This window comes from Molossus molossus, unplaced genomic scaffold, assembly GCF_014108415.1.
Source record: "Molossus molossus isolate mMolMol1 unplaced genomic scaffold, mMolMol1.p scaffold_m16_p_1, whole genome shotgun sequence".
Taxonomy (NCBI): Eukaryota; Metazoa; Chordata; class Mammalia; order Chiroptera; family Molossidae; genus Molossus; species Molossus molossus.
In genome coordinates, this window is record NW_023425344.1 from 127202022 (window position 1) to 127223984 (window position 21963).

At 37.3% G+C, this 21963-nt stretch overlaps 1 protein-coding gene across 6 annotated transcripts in view; it reads left to right on the top strand.

Annotated features, from left to right (window-relative positions):
- The window catches only part of PARD3 (par-3 family cell polarity regulator), an 823714-nt gene that overhangs the window by 637204 nt on the left and 164547 nt on the right, over positions 1-21963 (top strand). The window lies entirely within an intron of this gene.

Consider the following 21963-nt stretch of genomic DNA (forward strand, 5'->3'; position numbering starts at 1 on the left):
TGTCTTGTTGTTAAAATGGTTTTAGATCAGAGAACTAGCCCTTAGTTTATAACCCAAATAAAAAGCAAACTTGATATTATGGTTCTCCTACTTAAGTTGTATTTCCTTTTACTACTAGGAGAGCCTCTAGCTGTGGTAATTAAATAGATGGGAACTGACATGGTTTGTTCTAATTTTGATTTATTTAGAAGGGCCACTGTTTTTGGTAACATGATTTTTAAGTGATTAAAGAATTAGTGAATGAGCTGTATAGTATAGCCAGTTTTCAACTTGTCCATAGCCACAGGTGCAGGTCTAATTATATATCAGTGTAGTGCAAAGTAGTGCAACACTGACTGTATATTAATGGCTATATATTTATATCAAATTTTGACTGGAACAGTTTAAACACAGATCTTTTTCAACCCTTTGATTTATATAGTCAAACACCCTTAATATATGTATTCAAACATATAAAGTTTAGTTCACAAAGCAAATAATACTCATTTATTTTTATTTGAAACATATGCATATGCATGCTACTGTCGTAAATGTGTGCTAATCCCATCACATCTTATAATGGTTTTATATCATCATTAGGGGAGCTGGGCTTTGAACAGGTTTCACTTAAAACTAGCGGTTCTCAAGCTTTAGCATGCAGCAGAATCGTTTGAAGGATTTCTTTAAACACAGATTGGTTAACCCTCCCCAGATTTTGATAACAGTGGGTCTGGAGTACAGCCTCAGAATTTGCATTTCTAATAAATTTTTACATCTGATGCTGGTACAACTGGTCTACAATACCCCTGTAAAACCAGAGATATACTGCAATGATATCATCTATAGTCCTCATGTGTTATTTGACTGCTACATTTTGCAAGCAGTCTATTTTAGTTATTTACTGCCAACCGTTTTAAATAGAGGTTTGCAAAGGCAGCAGGTAACCCTCAGCAAACACATGAGGAAGCATTTTAAAGACTAGCAAAGGAAAAGCAGATCTTAAGGTAAAATTCTGGTCAGTTATGTTTTCTGTTGTTTCCTTTTTTGTTGGGTTTCAGGTTTTTTATTGTTTTGTGAAAATCTGATGTTGACTGTAATGAATGATTAATGTAAGTTAATATAGGAGGCTTATGGTTTATTTATACTCCTTCCATGTGATCACCTAGAAAGTTTACAGTACTCACCAACTAACACAGATGTATCAGGATTCAAAGACTAAGGTGGCCGTGACATTTTCTTTAAAAACTTCTTATTAGGCTTTTGCGCTTGTAGAAAGTCAAGTAGCATCTGAAGGCATGAATGTCCATTTAAAGTTGTTTTCTTTGGGGAAAGGGCAGCAGAATCCCTGACACTGCCAGTTAGTAATTTTTGGAAAAACTAAAAGAAAATTAATGTGTTATTGATCATTGATGAAAAAAAACATTAATCATTTTTAGCACATTCCACGTCTAGTTTGAAAGTCTAAAAAGCTCAGAAGTTCCACCTCACATGACAGATGGTAGTCAGGAGGGATCTTTCCAGCTCCTGAGGACCAGAAACTGTTGCTTTTAACCCCAGTTTAAACCCTGGTACCTTACAAGAATCTTAATCTCCCCTGAAGGTTTGTGAATTTTCAAAAGGACTCACCTGCTTAGAACCCCATCTGCTCCTGGGCTCCAGCATTCCTGCCTGCATTTCTACTCTGCACTATGCTGATATCACCTTTAAATTCAGCCTTCTCACTAATTTCCATCAAAAACCCCTCAGCAAAACATTCCAGAGGAGACTTGTGTCAGGGGAAAGTCATGGGAATGAGTCACAACAAGTAGTGAATAGTTCAAAATCATATCACAGACATCACTGGATTCAGAAGCCCTCTCAGGCACAGCTAGGATGCTACTTGGTGGAGATTGTTCAGTTCTATGCATTTGTGCCCCCAAAGGGTGTCTGGGGTGTTTGGACTAAAGCATTTCTTTTCTTTTCCTTTATTTTATTTTTTCCATCACTGTTTATCCCCCCTATACCTTCTTCCATCTCCATCCATCCCCGTCTCCCTCCCACAATCACCTGGAGCATTTCTAAGATACTTCCAACTCAAGGGAGAGATCATTTTTTTAAGGGATCAGAGAAACATGTTTGTTTTTGTTGTTTTCTTTGCAGAGAGTAAGATGCCCATTAAACAGTGATATTACCAAGTCAAAAAGTTGGGACTTATCGCACCTGTAAAGTACTTCTTCACCAACTGGGAATTGAATATGAATTTGGCTTAGAAATAAAGGCATCACCTCTGTTGTCTTTTTGTGTCAGAGAGAAAACTGTAGAAAAGTGTTCCTTAGACTTGAGTAGTGTAGAGACTTTTAAAAGGAAAGACAGTCTTTTGATACTGCAGTATAGAATTAAATTGTTTTGACTATAATGTTGCTTAAATGTATAAAAATAAAGTAGGACTAAACTTCTGTTTACAGCCATTGTACAACCAGAAAACCAAACATCTTTACAAATTAAATACAAACAAAACAGTAAAACCATTACTTTAAAATGAACAACATTAATTTAATATGGCTGCGGGGTGGCAGGTTCCTTTGAGATTGTTTGCCTGAATCCACAAGCCAGGGCTGACTCAGTTCACCCTCTATTTTTCTCAGTCAGGTCTCTGCAGTTCTTTTGAAGATCTGTATGCAGTGATCTTTGGCTTAAATATGCCTCATCAATGCATCATTTATGCAGCAAGTTCATCTTGCTTCTGTTTTCATTAATAGATGTGAAAGTGAATAGACAGTGAAAGAAGCATTTCTTGGTGCCTTCATATTGGTAAACTAAAATTCAGACAGTGAAACAACACACTTATAAGATGACCTACTATGTGCTTCTGTTAACTCTTGAAAAAATAATCATTCAACTAGAAACATAAAACTTGAAGCTCCTTAGAGAGTATATCTTGTATGAAGACTATACCCAATAAAGACATTACTATCAACTTCCTAAATTTCACCCAAACATGCAATTGGTGTTTGATGAACTTTACTATTCAAATTTTTGGATTTCATGGGAGTATAGGCAGTCACTTGACAATCTGAAGCGTAGCCTGCATTTGTTCTGGGATTTTCCTTGTTCAGCAAGAAAGCAGTATTCTGAAATTTATTACTTAATCTTTGATGGATCTTATAGTCAGAAATGTGGATGTGGTAGGTCTACATGGAAATAGACAGTGATAATGTATTAAATACTGTGAATTTAATGTTGAAATGGGACATTTTCTCAATTTCTATGTATTATTTATAAAATGCTTTTTATAGGATAGCTTCATATTATGTCTAGAAATATTTCCGTGCCTGTTTACTCTGAGTGACTCATGAACTATTATCTGACTATATATTTTGGTCACAGTGTCATTGTTACTACTCTTTATTCATGTCCTTGGTAACATTTTGATTTTTCCAAGAGAAGCTGACCCTACCCTTCCATTGTATATGAATAACGAGGCTTAAACTCACAAAAATGTTGGTGTACTTATTTTTTATCTTGCTTATAACCAGACTCCTCAAAGATTTAGCTATTGTAAATGATTCATACTTCTGTATTTCTTTGACAGGAATGCATTTCCTATTTTATTATTGTATCTTCAGCTGGCGAGAACACTTTAGAGTCTGATAACAGTGCTCTCTGTATTCCTGCCTTTCTCCTTCACTGTGGAAGACACTTCTAGAGGTCTGCCTAATACCTATTCTCTCCTCTTCCTTACTTAATAGAATCCTAATTTTGTTCAGGCTGTCAGTGTGCCCAGCTAAAACTTTCAATGTCTCAGGTACCCCTATAGTAAGAGGTGGCCATGTAACATTGTTCTGTCTAATGAGATAGAAGTGGGTCTAGGACGGGACTTCCTGCAAAGCTAGTTTTTCCTGATTAAAAGAATTTGACTTTGCTTTTTCCCTTTGGCATTTTTCCTTCTCCCATCCTGATGGGTGCTCCAAGATGGAGTTCATCTAACAACACTGAGGCTGTGGGCCACATGGAGCAAGAGAGAAACAGTGTGGTCACTTGAGCAGCTGTTCCAGTTCTGGCCTGCCCAGCCTCTATTCTTCATTATTTGTGGAACTGAGCCCCTTACTTTTTTTTTAAATTATGTTTTTATTGATTTCAGAGAGAAGAGGGGAGAGGGAAAGAGAGATGGAAACATCAATGAGAGAGAAACATCAATCAGCTGCGTGCTATACGCCCCCCACTGGGAATCGAGCCTGCAACCTAGGCACGTGCCCTGATTGGGAATCGAAATGGCAACCTCCTGTTGCATGGGATGAAGCTCAACCAACTGAGCCACACCAGCTGGGCCAGAGTCCCTTACTTTTTTTTTTTTTTTTTTCATCCTCGCCTGAGGACATTTTTGCATTTATCTTCAGATAGAGCAGGAGGGAGAGAGGGAGGAAAAAAGAGAGAAGCATCAACATGAGAGAGACACATAGAGTGGTTGCCACCCACAAAACCCCAAACGGGGCCGGGGACAAACCTCAATTGAGGCATGTACCCTTATCAGGAACCAAACCCAGGCCTCTCTGGTCCACGGGCCAACACTCTAACCACTGAGCCAAACCAGCCAGGGCCAGAATCCCTTACTTTTTAAGTCACCCTTCGTTAGCTTTGTTTCATGGATCCAATACCAGTCTCAGTGTAGTGAATAATGCACACAGGAGCTCAAAGGGATTCATCATTTTCAGATAAAAAATTGCCTACATACTGGAGAACTATGCCCTGGTCAAAACATTTCCACAGTATTTTATAAAATTAAGTACTGGACAAAATTCTCCACTGTCCTGAATTAGCTCTTCTTCCTTTCATTTCTTTTTAGTTTTCACTTAAAGAAGTGTTATAAATCAAATATTTGCTAGCAAGATCCTTAACTCTGATATATTACTATCTTTAGACAATTCTTCCCTCTAGCAACAAGTCTGCTCTAAGGTAGGAGGCAGGAGTGTGACATACAAGAACATAAGCTGTGGAGCCCTGCTGCCTGCATTTGATTCTGGGCTTTTCCACCAGCAGCTGTGTGAACTCTATGCTTTATTTTCCATTATGGGGATAATAATGGTGCTGACCTCATGAGCTTATGGAGGACTGAGTCTGTTAGCACACATAAATCATTTAGCATGGTACCTTGTCTGCAGTAAACACTACTGAAGTGTTTGATGTTGCTTTTGTTAGTTAGGAAATGGGCATTTGCTCTCAGGAAAGCACAGCACCCTTACCTGGATGAGAAACAAGGAAGGAATAAAATTGAAATGAATAAAAATGGATTTTATTCCTTATACCTAACATGCATATAAAAGTTTGGGAATGCAATTCTGTAGATACCTCTCCAGTCATTAAATAGCTTGATCTCTAAGTCTGCTCCATAAATCACATCATATCATGAACAGTTTCTCTTTAAATTAGGAATTACTGAGTAGAGTAAAACATATTCCACATTATCTCTACAGTATAAATACTTGGAATAAAAGTTATGCAAATGGCTTATCTAAGAGTGAGTAGGGAGATAGTGGTATAAAAGGTGATTTTTTTTTTTTTAATCCTCACCCAAGGACATTTTTGCACTTATCTTCAGATAGAGCAGTAGGGAGAAGGGGAGGAAGAGAGAGAGAAACATCAGTGTGAGAGACACATCGAGTGGTTGCCACCCACACGACCCCAACTGGGGCCAGGGACAAACCGCAACCAAGGTACGTGCCCCTAGCGGGAACTGAACCCGGGCCTCTCTGGTCCGTGGGCCGCAGCTCTAACCACTGAACAAAACCGGCCAGGGCTAAAAACGTGATCTCAATCAGTTTCCATCTGTCCTTTGACAATTTGAAAGCCTCCATTTTGTACTTTCATGGTATTCTTTGAAGTTTTTCATGTTCTACTTTCATGAAATTCTGGCTGATTCCAAGCTTGTAATGCTCCATGGAGATAGGGAGGCTTGAACTTCTCAAACCTTGTCTAAAATGTTGACATTTTATTTATATCATTATCTCCAGACAGGGCAGGCAAGCAGGCATCTTGATTTTTAAAAATATTAAACATATTGGGGTAACATTGGTTAATAACATTATATATATATATATATATATGCAACTTTATAACATCTGTATACTCCGTTATATCTCTCACTACTTAAAGTCTAGTCTCCTTCTGTCACCATATATTTGACCCCCATTACCCTCTTTATCCTATCCCCACCCTCTGGTAACTACCATTCTGTTGTCTATGTCGATGAGTTTATTTGTTCATTTGTTGCTTTCTATTTTATATCCCACATGAGTGAAATCATATCGTTCTTGTCCTTTACTATCTGACTTATTTCACCTAGTACGATACTCTCAAAATCCATTCATTTTGTCACAAATGGCAATATTTCATCTTGTTTTATTGAGTAATATTTTATTGTATATATGTACCATTTCTTGATTCAATCATCCATCAAAGGATACTTAGGTTGTCTCCATCTCTTCCTATTGTGAATAATACTGCAATGAACATCGGGATATATATTATCTTTATGAATAAGTGTTCTCAATTTTTTCTGGTAGATATTCAGAAGACGGATTGCTGGGTAATATATCTCTATTTCTAATTTTTCTGAAGAACTTCCATACTGTTTTCCATAGTGGCTGCACCAATTTACATTCCCACCAGCAGTGTGTTAGGGTTCTCTTTTCTTCATATCCTCTCCAATACTTGTTATTTCTTGTGTTATTGATAATAGACATTGTAACAGGTGTCAGCTGGTATCTCATTTAGTTTTGATTAGCAGTTCCCTAAGAACTAGTGATGTTAAGCATCTTTTCATTCATCTGCTCTCTGTCTGTATATCTTCCTTGGAAAAGTGTCTATTCACATCCTCAGCCCGTTTTTAAAAATTGTATAGTTTGGGTTTTTTTGTTGTTAAGTCGTATTAGTTCTTTATATATTTTGGATATTAGCCCCTTATCAGAGGTATCATTTGAAAATATCTTTTCCCATTTAGTTGGTTGCTTTTTTTTTTTTAATCCTCACTGGAAGATGTGCTTATATTGATTTGAGAGAGAGAGAGAGAGAGAGAGAGAGAGAGAGTGAGAAACATCCATCAGTTGCTTCCCAAACATACCCTGACTTGGAATCAGACCTGTGATTTTGTGGTGCATGGGATGATGCTTCAACCAACTGAGCCACACTGGCTAGGGTGGCTTTTCTGTTTTGTTGATGTTTCTTTTGCTGTGCAGAAGCTTTATAGTTTGATATAGTCCCATTCATTTATTTTTCTTTTAATTCCTTTACCTTTGGGGTCAAGTTCACAAAATCCCCTCTGAGACCAATGTCCAAAATTGAGTGCCTATGTTTTCTTTTATGTATTTTATTGTATGAGGTCTTATATTCAAGTCTTTGATTCATTTTGAGTTAATTTTTGTGTATGGTGTCAGATAGTGATCTAGTTTCATTCTTTTGCTTGTGACTTTTCAGTCTTCCTAACACCATTTATTGAAGAGGCTTTCCTTTCTCCGTGTGTTTTCACTCCTTTGTAAAAAGTTAGGTGCCCATATCTGTGTGGGTTTATTTCTGGGATCTCAATTCTGTTCACTGGTGAATTCAATCAAGCATTAAAAGCAAATGTAATATCTATCCATTCTCAAACTTTTTCAAAAAATTGAAGAAGAGGCAGTACTTCTTAACTCATTTTACAAGGCCAGCAGTACCCTGATAACAACAAAACCTGGCAAGGATAACACACACACAAATAAAGTTATAGGCCAGTATCTCTGATGAATGCAGATGCAAAAATCCTAAACAAAGTAAAAGCAAATTGAATACAATAGTACATTAAAAAGATTACACATTGCAATCAAGTGGGGTTCATGCAAGGGATGAAAGGATGGTTCAGCATACATAAATCAATGAATGTGATTGATTACATTAACAAAATACAAGATTAAAATCATATTATCATATCAGTAAATGCAGAAAAAGCATTTGACAGGATACAACATTTATTTATGATTAAAACACTTAATAAAATTAGTATAGAAGGGCCCTGGCCAGTTTGGCTCAGCAGTTAGAGCATCGGCTTGCAGACCAGAGAGACCTGGGTTCAGTTCCCGCTAAGGTCACGTACCTCGGTTGCGGTTTGTCACTGGCCCCAGTTGGGGTTGTGTGGGTGGCAGCCAGTCGATGTGTCTCTCTCACGTCCATGTTTCTCTCTCTCTCTTCCTCCCTCTCTCCCTCCTGCTCTATCTGAAGATAAATGCAAAAATGTCCTCGGGTGAGGATTATTAAAAAAAAAATTGGTATAGAAGGAAAATACCTCAACATAATAAAGGCCATATGTGACAAACCCTCTGCCAATATTATACTCCGTGGTGAAAAAATGAAAGCTTTTTCTCTAAGATCAGGAACAAGACAAGGATGTCCACACTCACCAGTTATTCAACATAGTACTGAAAGTCCTAGTCAGAGCAGTCAGTCAAGTAAAAAAATAAAAAGTACTCAGATTGGGAATCAAGAAGTTAAACTGTCACTTTTTGCAGATGACATAATTCTATAAATAGAAAACCCTGAAGACCTCACCAAAGGACTATTAGAAACAACAAACCAATACAGTCAAGTTGCAGGATACAAAAAATCAATGTTCCATTGTGTTTCTATATACTGCCATTGAAATAACAGAAAAAGAAATGAAATGAACGATCCTATTCATAATTGCAACAAAAAGGGTAAAATAGCTAGGCATTAACTTAAAGAAAGTGAAATACCTGTATGCTGAAAACTAAGACATTGTTGAAAGAAATTAAAGAGACACAAAAGTGGAAAGATATTCTATGCTCCTGGATTAGAAGAAAAAAACATTGTTAAAATGGCCATGTTACTTAATGCAATATACAGATTTAATGTGATCCCTGTAAAAATCCCAATGGTGTTTTTCGTGGAAGTAGAACAACACAAAAACCCTCGAATTTGTATAGAACCACAGAAGACCCTGAATAGCCAAAGCAGTCCTGAGGAAAAAGAATAAAGCTGGAGGTACTACACTTCCTGGCTTCACACTATACTACAGAGCAATAATAATAAAAACTATTGCATTGTCAGGAATCATGATCTTAAGAACCTGTCACACACTGTGTTCCAAGACAGTGATTTTTCAAGTTTTAGCATGTATACCAAGGACCTGGAGTGCTTTGCACAGATGCAATTTTGTTGACCTCCCCTTTGAAGAAGTACTCTGATTCAGTAGATCTGGTTGGGGACTAAGAACCCACATTTCCACAAGTCCCTCAGTTAACTGTGATACAACCAGCCCATTCGCCCTTTGAAAAACACTGTTATTGGGCTAATGTAAAAACAAATGGAACTCCAATATAAGTTAGTTTATTAAGGTCTCTTAACAGTGAAACTGTGAAATTTATGGTTTCCATATTGGACACAGCTTTAAGATCTTGGCATTCATAAATTTCCTTTGTTCACTCATGACTTAATCATTTTATTTAAAAGGTCAGCCTGCAGGTGTAATATTTGTAAACTTTATTCAGTGTTTCTTGACACCAAAAAATTTCTTTTCATGTGACTTATACAATTTCAATTTAAAGGAAATGATTAAATAAATGCTGGTATAATATATATATATATTTTTTTTTTACTTGGATACCATGCAGTTCATTAAAAAAATTTTTTTTTAATCCTCACTTGATATTTTTTTTATTGATTTTCAGACACAGTGGGAGGGAGGGAGAGAGAGAGAGAGAAACATCAATGTGAGAGAGACATCAGCTGGTTGCCTCCTGTATGACCCCAACCAGGGCCAGGGATTGAACCGCAATCGAGATGCATGCCCTTTACCAGAATCGAACCCGAGACTCTTTGGTCCTCGGGCTAATGCTCTAACTTCTGCAACTAACTGGCCAGAGCCCAATTCATATTTTTATATCTAGATGCCAGAATCTGTATTAAAAACTCCACAGAAAGACAGCTTTAATATACATTTGCTGACTGTCACTATGTAATCATTTGCCACCAAGAGTGCATTGTCCTCAAATATAATTGAAATAAAATAGGTACTGTGGTGCAATGAATCTAAACAGAAGAAAATAGTAGGCTAGACTCTCCCTGCTTGTTGAGGATACCTTAATGGAAATGTAAATACCATAATTATATGCTTTTTGCAAGCATTTTACCACTAAAGAGAAAAGTGACGATTTTAAACGAAAAGACCTTTGTGAACTTGCTTTTCAACCATTAAAACTGTAATCCAGCTGTGTCAAAAAGAAGTCTGCCAAACACAGAACAAACTAATTTTCTTAAATGCAGGCAGTTATTAAATATGTGCTCTTTTCAGAATGTTGGGTCATATAACAAAGTTGTATTTGCTATTCAAAAAGTCAAATGCCACTTTACTTATTTATATTTACTTGGAATTATTTATCTCTGCTTTTCTTGAAATGTGTGAAAGTAATTCTCAAATGTAGTAAATCTCATTGTTATATGAGTTTTGCAAGTTTGTGCCATTGCCATTGCTAATCAACGTGCTCTGCCCCGGACCATCCCCAAGGTCCTTAGCTATGTTTCCAACTTCGCCAGCTCCATTCACCTCAGCACATGTTCCAAACTTTGTTGTTCCCTTCAATATATATCACATCTTCACACCTACCACCCATCTATATCTGCACCTAGGCTACATCTTTCCCTACTTGGCTGAGGATCAGCTTTTCTTGTTCCAAGCCAGCTCTGTGAACACTCTGCCAGATCCCAGGCCTACCCCTGCCTCTCAGTCCTTTCTCAGCTTGTGCCTCTCTGCTGGCACTTCTCCATAGCTGGTAAACATGCTAATGTCTTTATCATCTGTTTTAAAAATATCCTTTTTACCCTCTAGCTATTTTTCTTCAATTTTTCCCTTCACTTATAATCCAAAATAATTGAAAATTAATCTAGATTTGGTATTGACTGCTGTATCTTGTTTTCCATATCTTGTTCATTCTGTTTGTTAGGCAGAATAATAGTTCGCAAAAGATGCCCATGGAACCTGTAAATATGTTACTTCATACAGCAAAAGGGACATTGCAGGTCTTAAGTTAAGGATGTTTTGGTTTATCTGCCCCCCCTCCCCCACCATCACCAGTTCCCTCTGAGGTTTGTCAGTCTATTCCATACTTCTGGATCTGTTTTGATCAACAACTTATTTTGTTCATGATATTCCATAAATAAGTGAGATCATGTGATACTTATCTTTCTCTGACTGGCTTATTTCATTTAGCATAATACCTTCCAGGTTCCTCCATGTCGTCTCAGAGGGTGAGAGATCTTTCTTTCTTACAGCTGCATAGTACTCCATTGTATAAATGTACCACAGCTTTTTTATCTATTCATCTACTGATGGACACTTGGGTTGTTTCCAGATCTTAGCTATTGTAAATAGTGCTGCTATGAACATAGGGGTGCATATATTCTTTCTGATTGGTGTTTCAGGCTTTTTAGGATATATTTCAAGAAGTGGGATCATTGGGACAAGTAGCAGTTCTATTTTTAATTTTTGGAGGGAAACACCATAGTGTTTTCCATAGTGGGTATACTAGTGTGCATTCCCATCAGCAGTGTACTAGAGTCCCCTTTTCTCCACACCCTCACCAGCACTTGTTGTTTGAGAATTTGGTGATGGCAGCCATTCTGTAGGCATGAGGTGATAGCTCGTAGTTGTTTTAATTTGCATCTCTCTGATGATTAGGAATGTTGAGCATTTTTTCAAATGTCTTCTGGGCATTTGTATGGCTGATGTTTATTATTTCTTTCCTTCTACTTGCTCTGGGTTTTTTCTTTTGTTTTACTTTCTAGTTCTTTAACTTGTAGGGTTAGATAGTCTATTAGAAATTTTCTTGCTTCTTGAGGTAGGCCTGTAGTGCTATGAACTTTTCTCTCAGAACTGCTTTCACTGCAACCATATATTTTGTGTTGTGTTTTGTTGAGCCAATCCAGCGAGGGCTGTGTATTCATTTTCATTGATTTCCAGGAAGTTTTTTGTTTCTTCTTTGATCTCCTTGGTAACCCATTCATTGTTGAATAACATACTGTTTAGCCTCCAAGTGTTTGAATGTTTTTAAGTGTTTTTATTGTAATTAATTTCTAGTTTCATGCAGTTGGGATCTGAGAAGATGCTTGACATGATTTCAATCTTCTTGAATTTGTAGAGAATTAGTTTGTGTCCTAACATGTGTTCTATTCTTAAGAATATCTCATGTGCACTTGAGAAGAATGTTCATTCTGCAGTTTTGGGGTGTAATTCTCTGTAAATTCATCTGATCTAGTGCATCATTTAGGATCTCTGTTTCCTTGTTAATTTTTTGTCTAGAGGATCTATTCAGTGATGTCATTGGGGTGTTGAAGTCCTCTATTATGATTGTATTGCTTTCGATTTCTCCATTGAAATCCTCCAGAAGTTTTAAAATATATTTTGGTGCTGCTCTATTGGGTGCATCTAAGTTTACCAAGATTATACCCTCCTGTTAGATCAATCCTTTATATATTATGTAGTGGCCTTCTTTGTCTCTTGTTGTGACCTTCATTTTGAAGTCTATTTGATCAGATATGAGTATTGCTATCTCAGCAGTTATTTTCTTATTATTTGCTTTGAAAATTTTTTCCATTCCTTCACTTCCAACCTATATGAGTCTTTTGTTGTGAGGTGGTTGTCTTGTATATATGGGTCATGCTTTCCTATCCGTTCAGCTACTCTGTCTTTTGATTGGATCATTTAATGTGTTTGCATTTAAGGTTATTATTGATATGTACTTATTTATTGCCATTTTTATTTTTTATACCTATGTCTCTCTCTATTTCTTTTGCTTTTTACAGCAACCATTTTAATGCTAATATATTCCCTTAGCATTTTTTTTGACTGGGAAGCTCCTCATTTCATATTCAGTTTTGAATGATAGCCTTGCTGGAAAAAGTAGTCTTACATTTGGATCCTTCTCTTTCATTACCTTGAATATTTCATACCATTCTCTTCTGGCCTGTAATGTTTCTGTTGAGAAATTAGCTGACAGCCTTATGGGAGCTCCTTTGTACCTGTTGCTTTTCTCTTGCTGCCTTTAAGATTCTCTTATTTTTAAAAATTTTTTGCATTTTAATTGTGATGTGTCTTGGCATGGGCCTCTTTGGGTTCTTCTTGCTTGGGGCTGTCTGTGCTTCCTAAACTTATATGCCTTTTTCCTTCGCCAAGTTAGGGACGTTTTCTGCCACTATTCCTTCAAACAGATTCTCCACTCTTTGTTCACTTTCTTCTTTTTGTGGTACTCTATGATGAGGATTTTGTTATGTTTCACATTTCTCCACAGCTCTCTTAAACTATCCTCCTGTTTTTTAGTCCCTCTTCTGTAGAATTCTCTTGTTCTTTCATTTGGGATTTGTTCCTTTGTTTCACCATTTTGGCTGTCTCAGTAGTGTTTGGAAATTGCCAAAAATCTCCCTGTAGGTATCTATATTCTGCAGATTGTGGCTTCCTCTGCTTGGTGAGGATGACTATGGAAGGCACCAAGCTGGACACCAATGTCTGGTCTTACTTTCCTGGGTAGAGTCACATGCCAAGCAAGGATTCAAGTTCTGACAGTTGATGAGCCTCAAGTTGCAGTTCTGTGCTAGGTACTGACTCCTGCTGCCTAGTAGGGTTAAATTCCAATGCATGGGGCAGCCCCCCATACCCCTCCAGGCTAGAGCTGTTTTGATGGGAGAACTCTGAGAAGAATGGTTCCTGCTGTATTCATTATTGGCTTAACACAGGGACCCAGGCCTCAGCCTTTACAGCTATGTCTTCAGAGACACAAAACCCAACAACTAAGAGCCAGGTCCAAGGTTCAAAGCCTTCAACTACTCATCTCTTCCTACTGGTTGGTTGGTAATCTCTGGCAGTTAATCAAAATTAAGAATCTTAAAATGGAGAGGTTTTTCTGTAATATCTAGATGGGCCCAATGGACTTTTTTATATAAGTGAATAAGGGGGCAGAAGAGTCCAATTTATAGAGAGATTTGAAGATGCTAGGCTGCTGCTTGTTTGAGATAAGAAGTGCAAGTGGATCCTAGAAGCTGAAAAGGCATAGCTCCTCCAGAGCCACCAGAAGGAACTCAGCCCTGTCCACGCCTTGATTTGGGCCCAGAGGAAACAATTTTAGACTTCTGACCTCCTAAACTATAATATAATACATTTTTGTTATCATAAAGCAGCAGTTTGTGGGAAGTGGTTACAGCCACCATACTGTTAGTTTCCTAATGACTCCATGGATTCTTGATTCAATAAACACTTCAGTTCTTTTCATTTCAGATCACTCTGTGGCATTCCTGAAACTATCATCTTACTTCCTGCTATGCTACTGCTATCTCTTGCTTCCCCCTTCCTTTCTGATTATTTCTTAACTGTCTCTTTAAAATTCTCTTCTACTTACCCCCTAATTTTGAATTCTGTAGAAAGATAGCTATGTAACACTGCTATACCCTAGGTGTTCTTTTTGGATAGTTTTAACTATCATGTGGTACTAGGTGATACAAAATCTGTACTAGCTCAGCCCTCTCCTTGAAACTCCAGATTCCTGGAGCCAAGGGCCAGCTGGGAATGTGTGCTTCCTTTGTCTCTCAGGCACCTAAATCCACCTTATTCAAAATCAGGTTCATCATTTTTCATTCCAAATGTCCTTTAGTTCTATGAGCCTGATGTCAGAGAATGCTATCACCACTAACACATCTGTTCAAGCAATAAGCCTTTCTTTTGCATTCAGGCTCCCTCCCCCCACATCAGTAAGTACCAAGGCCTACCAATTTTACATTCTACATCACTACAAATCTTTTCTCTCCTTCCATACCACCATATGTGATTACTGGCTGTCGTCTCCTAACTCTCCCCACTACCTCCAGCCCCGTTCTCCTCAAATCACTATTTCACTCAGCTGAAATTTTCTGCCTAAAATAAAAATCTGACAACTTATTGCCTTGTTTAAAATTATCCTATGGTAGTTTATTGTCTCCATGATGCGTCCAAGCCTTCAGTATGGTGTTTGTGGTCTCTAAGACCTCCTTTTCAGTCTCATCCTTAATTATATCAGACTGTGTCATATTGGTTCATGTCATACTTTCCTAATAAAGGGTCAGTTTCAAAGTATAAATGTAGACATGCGTGAATTAAGTGGCTCTTTGGTGTTATATGTTCTGCGAATGTTAAATCTTGATGAGTAAAAAGCTATGCTAATATAGTTAGAGATGCAGCAATTAAATTAAAGGCTGAAGTGACATAAACAACCCAACAAATGAAATATTGAATGTAATGAAGCCATTAATAAGGTCATGGCTAATTGTAAAGCCTTCTTGTTTAATTCTTTTTGTTAATGAACATTGCCTAAAACCACAATTTGTTTGTAGAAGTAAAGTGTAATGTGATTGTTTATCTATATATTTATTTTAGCCTTAGGGAAAGATAAAATATTCTGCAGAAATATGAGGATAAAATAAAACTATTTTAGACCATGGTAATAGTTATCAGGCAGATAGTCTTCCAGAAGAGGGTTTCGTTTTTTTACTGTCTTTCCCACTGTAGGGCACTGAACTTTTGGGAATCTGATGATGAGCTGGCGACACTGTGGTCAAAATGTCCTTGAGATACTTGATATTAACCTTCTAGCATTCAAAGTCAAGAAACACAGAGAGCCCCAAGTAAGAAGAACCCAAACAGGCCCACACCAAGCCACATAGTAATTAAAATGCCAAAAATTAAAGACAAAGAGAGAATCCTAAAGGCAGCAAGAGATAAGCAACAGGTTACCTACAAAGGAAACCCCATAAGGCTCTCAACTGACTTCTCAACAGAAACACTACAGGCCAGAAGGGAGTGGCATGAAGTAATCAGGGTCATGAAAAACAATGATCTGAATCCAAGACTACTCTATCCAGCAAGGCTATCATTCAAAATATAAGGTCCAATATAGAGCTTCCCAGACAAAAAAAGTCTAAGGGAATATATTAAAACCAAATGAGCACTCTAAGATATGCTAAAAGGACTGCTGTAATTAGTAGGGAAAAAAAAGAAAAGAAAAATAGAACCACAGTAAACAAAAATTGCAATAAATAAGTACATATCAGTTATCACCTTAAATGAGAATGGTTTGAATGCTCCGATAAAAAGACACAGAGTAGCTGACTGGATAAGAAAACATGACTCACATATATGTTGTTTACAAGAGACCCACCTCACAACAAAAGACTCACATAGGTTGAAAGTGAAGGGATGGAAAAAATCTTTCAAGCAAATGGAAAGAAAAAAAAACTGGGGTAGCAATACTCATATCTGATAAAGTAGATTTCAAAATGAAGGCCATAACTAGAGACAAAGAAGGTCACTACATAATATTGAAGGATCTATCCAACAGGAAGATAAAACCTTGGTGAACATCTATGCACCCAATTTAGGAGCACCAACATGTATTAAAAATCTTCTGGAGGATTTCAAAGGAGAAATCAACAGCAATACAATCATAGCAGGGGACTTTAACACCCTGCTGACATCACTGGATAGATCTTCTAGACAAAAATTAACAAGGAAACACAGATTCTAAATGAAGCGCTAGATCAAGTGGATTAAATAGATAGCTACAGAGAATTACACCCCAAAACCGCAGAATTTACATTCTTCTCAGGTGCACATGGGAGATTTTCAAAGAAAGACCTCATGTTAGGGCACAAACTAAGTCTCTACAAGTTCAAGAAGATTGAAATCATATCAAGCATCTTCTCAGATCACAATGGCATGCAGCTAGAAATCAATTGCAACAAGAACATGCAAAGACATTTGAAAACATGGAGGCTAAATAGCATGTTATTAAACAATTAATGGATTACCATGGAGATCAAAGAAGAAATTGAAAACTTCTTGGAAACCAATGAAAATGAACACACAACAACACAAAATCTATGGGATGCAGCGAAAGCATTTCTGAGAGGGAAGTTCATAGCACTACAGGCCTACCTCAAAAAACAAGAAAAATTTCTAAAGACTATCTAACCTCACAACTTAAAGAACTGAAAAGCAAACAAAAAGAAAACCCCACAGCAAGTAGAAGGAAGGAAATAATAAAGATCAGAGCAGAAATAAATGACATGGAGACCAAAAAAATAAATAAAAACAATTCAAAGGATCAATGAAACCAAGAGCTGGTTCTTTGAAAAGATAAACAAGATGATGGACCCTTAGCTAAACTAAGAAACAAAGAGAGAGAACCCAAATACACAAAATAGGAAATGAAAGAGGAGAAGTAACAACTGACACCACAGAAATACAAAGGACTATTAACAAATATTATGAACAATTATACGGCAACAAATTCCACAATCTAAGCGAAATAGACAAATTTTTAGAAACACATAGTCCCCCAAAACTGGACCGGGAAGAGAAAGAATACTTGAACAGACCAATAAGAACAAAAGAAATTGAAAATGTAATCAAGACTCTCCCAGCAAACAAAATCCCAAGCCCGGATAGCTTCACGGGGGAATTCTACCAAACATTCAAAGAAGAAATAATACCCATTCTCCTCAAACTATTTCAAAAAATTCAAAAAGAAGGAAGACTTCCAAACTTGTTTTATGAGGCCAGAATAATTGTAATTCCAAAATCAGGAAAAGACACTACAAAGAAAGAAAACTACAGACCAATATTCCTGATGAACATAGATGCCAAAATCCTGAACAAAATACTAGCAAATCGAATCCAGCAATACATCAAAAAAATTATTCACCATGACCAAGTGGTTTTCATCCCAGGGATGCAAGGCTGGTACAATATTTGCAAATTTATAAATGTGCTACACTACATAAACAAAATGAAAGAAAAAAATTATATGATCATATCAATAGACGCTGAAAAAGCATTCAACAATATCCAGCACCCATTTCTCATAAAAACACTCAGCAATCTGGGAATACAGGGATCATATCTTAACATAATAAAGGCCATATATGAAAGACCTACGGCCAGCATCATACTCAATGGGCAGAAAATAAAAGCATTTCCCTTAAGAACAGGAATAAGACAAGGATGCCCATTGTCGCCACTCTTGTTTAACATAGTACTGGAAGTCTTAGCCACAGCAATCAGACAGGAAGGTAAAATAAAAGGGATCCAAATTGGAAAGGAGGAAATGAAACTGTCATTATTTGCAGATGACATGATACTATAAATAGAAAACCCCAAAGACTCCATCAAAAATATACTAGACTTAATAAATGAATTTGGCAAAGCAGCAGGATAAAAAATTAATGTCAAGAAATCGATGGCATTCTTATACACCAATGATGAACTCACAGAAAGAGAAACCAAAAAGACAATCCCATTTACCTTTGCGGCAAAAAAATTAAGATACCTAGGAATAAACTTAACCAAAGTAGTAAAGGACCTATTCGCAGAAGACTACAGGTCGTTGAAAAAAGAAATAGAGGAAGATATAAAAAAAGTGAAAGCACATACCTTGTTCATGGATTGGAAGAATTAACATCATTAAAATGTCCATACTACCCAAAGCAATCTATAGATTCAATGCAATCCCCATCAAAATACCAATGACATACTTCACAGAACTAGCAAAATACTTCAAAAGTTCACATGGAACCAAAAAAGACCCGGTATAGCCACAGCAATCTTGAAAAAGAAGAACATAGTAGGAGGGATCACATTACCAGATTTCAGGTTATACTACAAAGCCACTGTAATCAAAACAGCCTGGTACTGGCACAAGAACCGGCATATAGACCAGTGGAACAGAACAGAGAACCCAGAAATGGACCCAAGGCAATATGCTCAATTAATATTTGACAAAGGTGGCAAGAGCATATAGTGGGGTAAAGACAGCCTCTTTAATAAATGGTGTTGGGAAAATTGGACAGCTACATGCAAAAAAATGAAACTAGACCATCAACTTACACTGTACACAAGAATAAACTCAAAATGGATAAAAGACTAAATGTGACTCATGAATTCATAAAAATCCTAGAAGAAAATGTAGGCAACAAAATTTCAGACATCATACCCAGCAGAATTTTCACTGATACATCACCTAAGGTAACAGAAACAAAGGAAAAAATGAACACATGGGACTACATCAAACTCAAAATTTTCTACAGAGCAAAAGATACAATCATCAAAATGGAAAGGCAACTCACTGTATGGGAGAGCATAATTGCCAATGATATATCAGATAAGGGGTTAATTTGCAAAATATAGAGAATACTCATACAACTCAACAAAAGGAAAACAAAGAACCCAATTTAAAAATGGGCAGAGGATCTAAATAGACACCTCTCCAAATGAGACATATGAATGGCTGAGAGACACATGAAGAAATGCTCCACATCACTAATCATCAGAGAGATGCAAATTAAAACAACAATGAGGTATCACCTCACCTGTCAGAATGGCTGCCATCAACAAATAATCAAACAACAAGTGTTTTTGAGGGTGTGGAGAAAAGGGGACTCTAGTACAGTGCTGGTGGGAATACAGACTGGTGCGGCCACTATGGAAAACAATATGGTGCTACCTCAAAAAGTTAAAAATTGAACTTTCATTTGTCCCAGTGATCCCACTTCTAGGAACATACCCTAAGAAGCCTGAAACACCAATCAGAAAGAATATATGTACCCCCATGTTCGTAGCAGCACTATTTACAATCGCTAAGATCTGGAAACAGCCCAAATGTTCATCAGTAGACAAATGGATAAAAAAGCAGTGGTACATATACACAATGGAGTACTATGCAGCTGTAAGAATGAAAGATCTCTTATTCTTTGAGACGACATGGAGGGACCTGGAAAGTATTATCCTAAGCGAAACAAGCCAAGCTGAGAAAGACAAGTTTTATATGATCTCACTCATTTGTGGAATATAATGAACATAACAGTCTGAGGAATGGGGTAGTCCCAGAGACGTGGAAGTGTGGTACAAACTGACAATCCCCAGAAGAGGGCGTGAGGGGGCGGGGGGGAGATAAACCACAGAACTTTAATGCATGTGTGCATGAACAATGGACATGGACAACAAAGCTGGATACAGGGTGGGTAGGGAGGGAGGGGGAGGGGGGAATCAGTGGGGGGAAAGGAGAAACATCTGTAACAAAAATAAATTAATTAATAAAAAATAAATAAAATCAACTTTCTAACAGAAAGGCCAGGATCCTGCTTTACCTGAAGCTTGGCATGATAACTTTTGATTCTTCTGTCCATTAGATAGTTTAAACCCATGGAATCAAGTACCAATCTTATTTGTATTTAGTGGACTTAGGTTGGTGTTATTTTTCTTTATACTCCCACATAAGGATGAAATATCAAACAAATATAAATATAAATTCATGAAGATTTATGTGAAGCCCTGTTGTGAGATGTATTTTCAGCTTCTTGGGAGACTTTATCAAGACTTGAATCTGAAATCTATTTTTGTTCGTTTGTTTGTTTGTTTGTTAATCTTCACCCAAGGATATTTTTTCCATTGATTTTTAGAGAGTGTGGAAGGGAGGGAGGGAGGAGGAGAGAGAGAGAGAGGGAGACATTGATGTGCAAGAGACATCTGTTGGTTGTCCCTCACATGCTCCCTGACTAGGGCCTGGGATCGACCTGCAATCCAGGTGTGTGCGCTTGATCAGAAATCGAACCCATGACTCTTCAGTGCTCTGGCCAACATTCTAACCACAAGCAACACTGGCCAGGGCTAAAATCTATTTCTAAATTAAATGGATGTTCTAGAGCTTTACTTTGGGCTCCCTAGGCCCTCAGTGTAGGTAATTACTTCATTATTCCATTTGTCTACTGATGAACATTTGGGCTGTTTCCAGATCTTAGCGATTGTAAATAGTGCTGCTACGAACATGGGGGTACATATATTCTTTCTGTTTGGTGATTCAGGCTTCTTAGGGTATGTTCCTTGAAGTGGGATCACTGGGTCAAATGAAAGTTCAAGTTCTATTTGTTGCTTTATTTCTTTCCTTCATTAGTTCCCCATTGGTGGATTTTTGTTAGTTAAGGGGAAGCAGTAGTTGATTTAAAAAGATATTGTTGTCTTTTATGATCAAAGATCTGGTTGGAAAATCCATAGCTTCTTCGACCACTGAAATAGATGTACGTATAGAAATGTGAAAATTCCTGCCGTGGCCGATTTGAGTCAGCAGTTAGAGCATCGGCCCACAGACCAGAGAGTCCTGGGTTCAGTTCCCGCTAAGGGCACGTACCTCAGTTGCAGTTTGTCTCCGGCCCCGGTTGGGGTCATGTGGGTGGCAGCCAGTTGGTGTGTCTCTCTCACATTCATGTTTCTTTCTCTCTTTCTTGCCCTCCCTCTCTCTCTCCCACTCCATCTGAGGATAAATGCAAAAATGTCCTCGGGTGAAGATTAAAAAAAAGAATTGTGAAAATCCCCAATTTTCTGTATTGTTACCGAATAGAAAATGACTAGAAAATGTGTATATCATATGAATATGTAGTGATGATTTGAATACACATTTGAAATTTTATAAAAGGGACTCAGTAAATGTTTGTAGAATAAATGAGTCAATGGATGAATGTACATTAGTATGTATATATATTTCTGTAAAAGAAATATTTTTAAAACTGAATTTTCAGTATTAATTTATGCCTTTCCTTATTAGTTCTACCCAATAGACCATACAGGATTTATATTGCTGAATCCTGAGGAATACAGAGTTTTGAAAATATTTGTTCTCAAAATATTTTGAAACCCAATACGTGTCTCCAAGACAATTCTTTGGCAAGGGGCAGGGTAGGTGGGTAGCTCTTTGAGCTTAACTTTTTTTTTTTTTTTTTTTATCCTTACCTGAGGACATTTTTGCATTTATCTTCAGATAGAGCGGGAGGGAGAAAGGAAGGAAGAGAGAGAGAGAAACATCGATATGAGAGAGACAGATTGAGTGGTTGCCACCCACACAACCCCAACTGGGGCCGGGGACAAACTGCAACCAAGGAACATGACCTTAGCAGGAA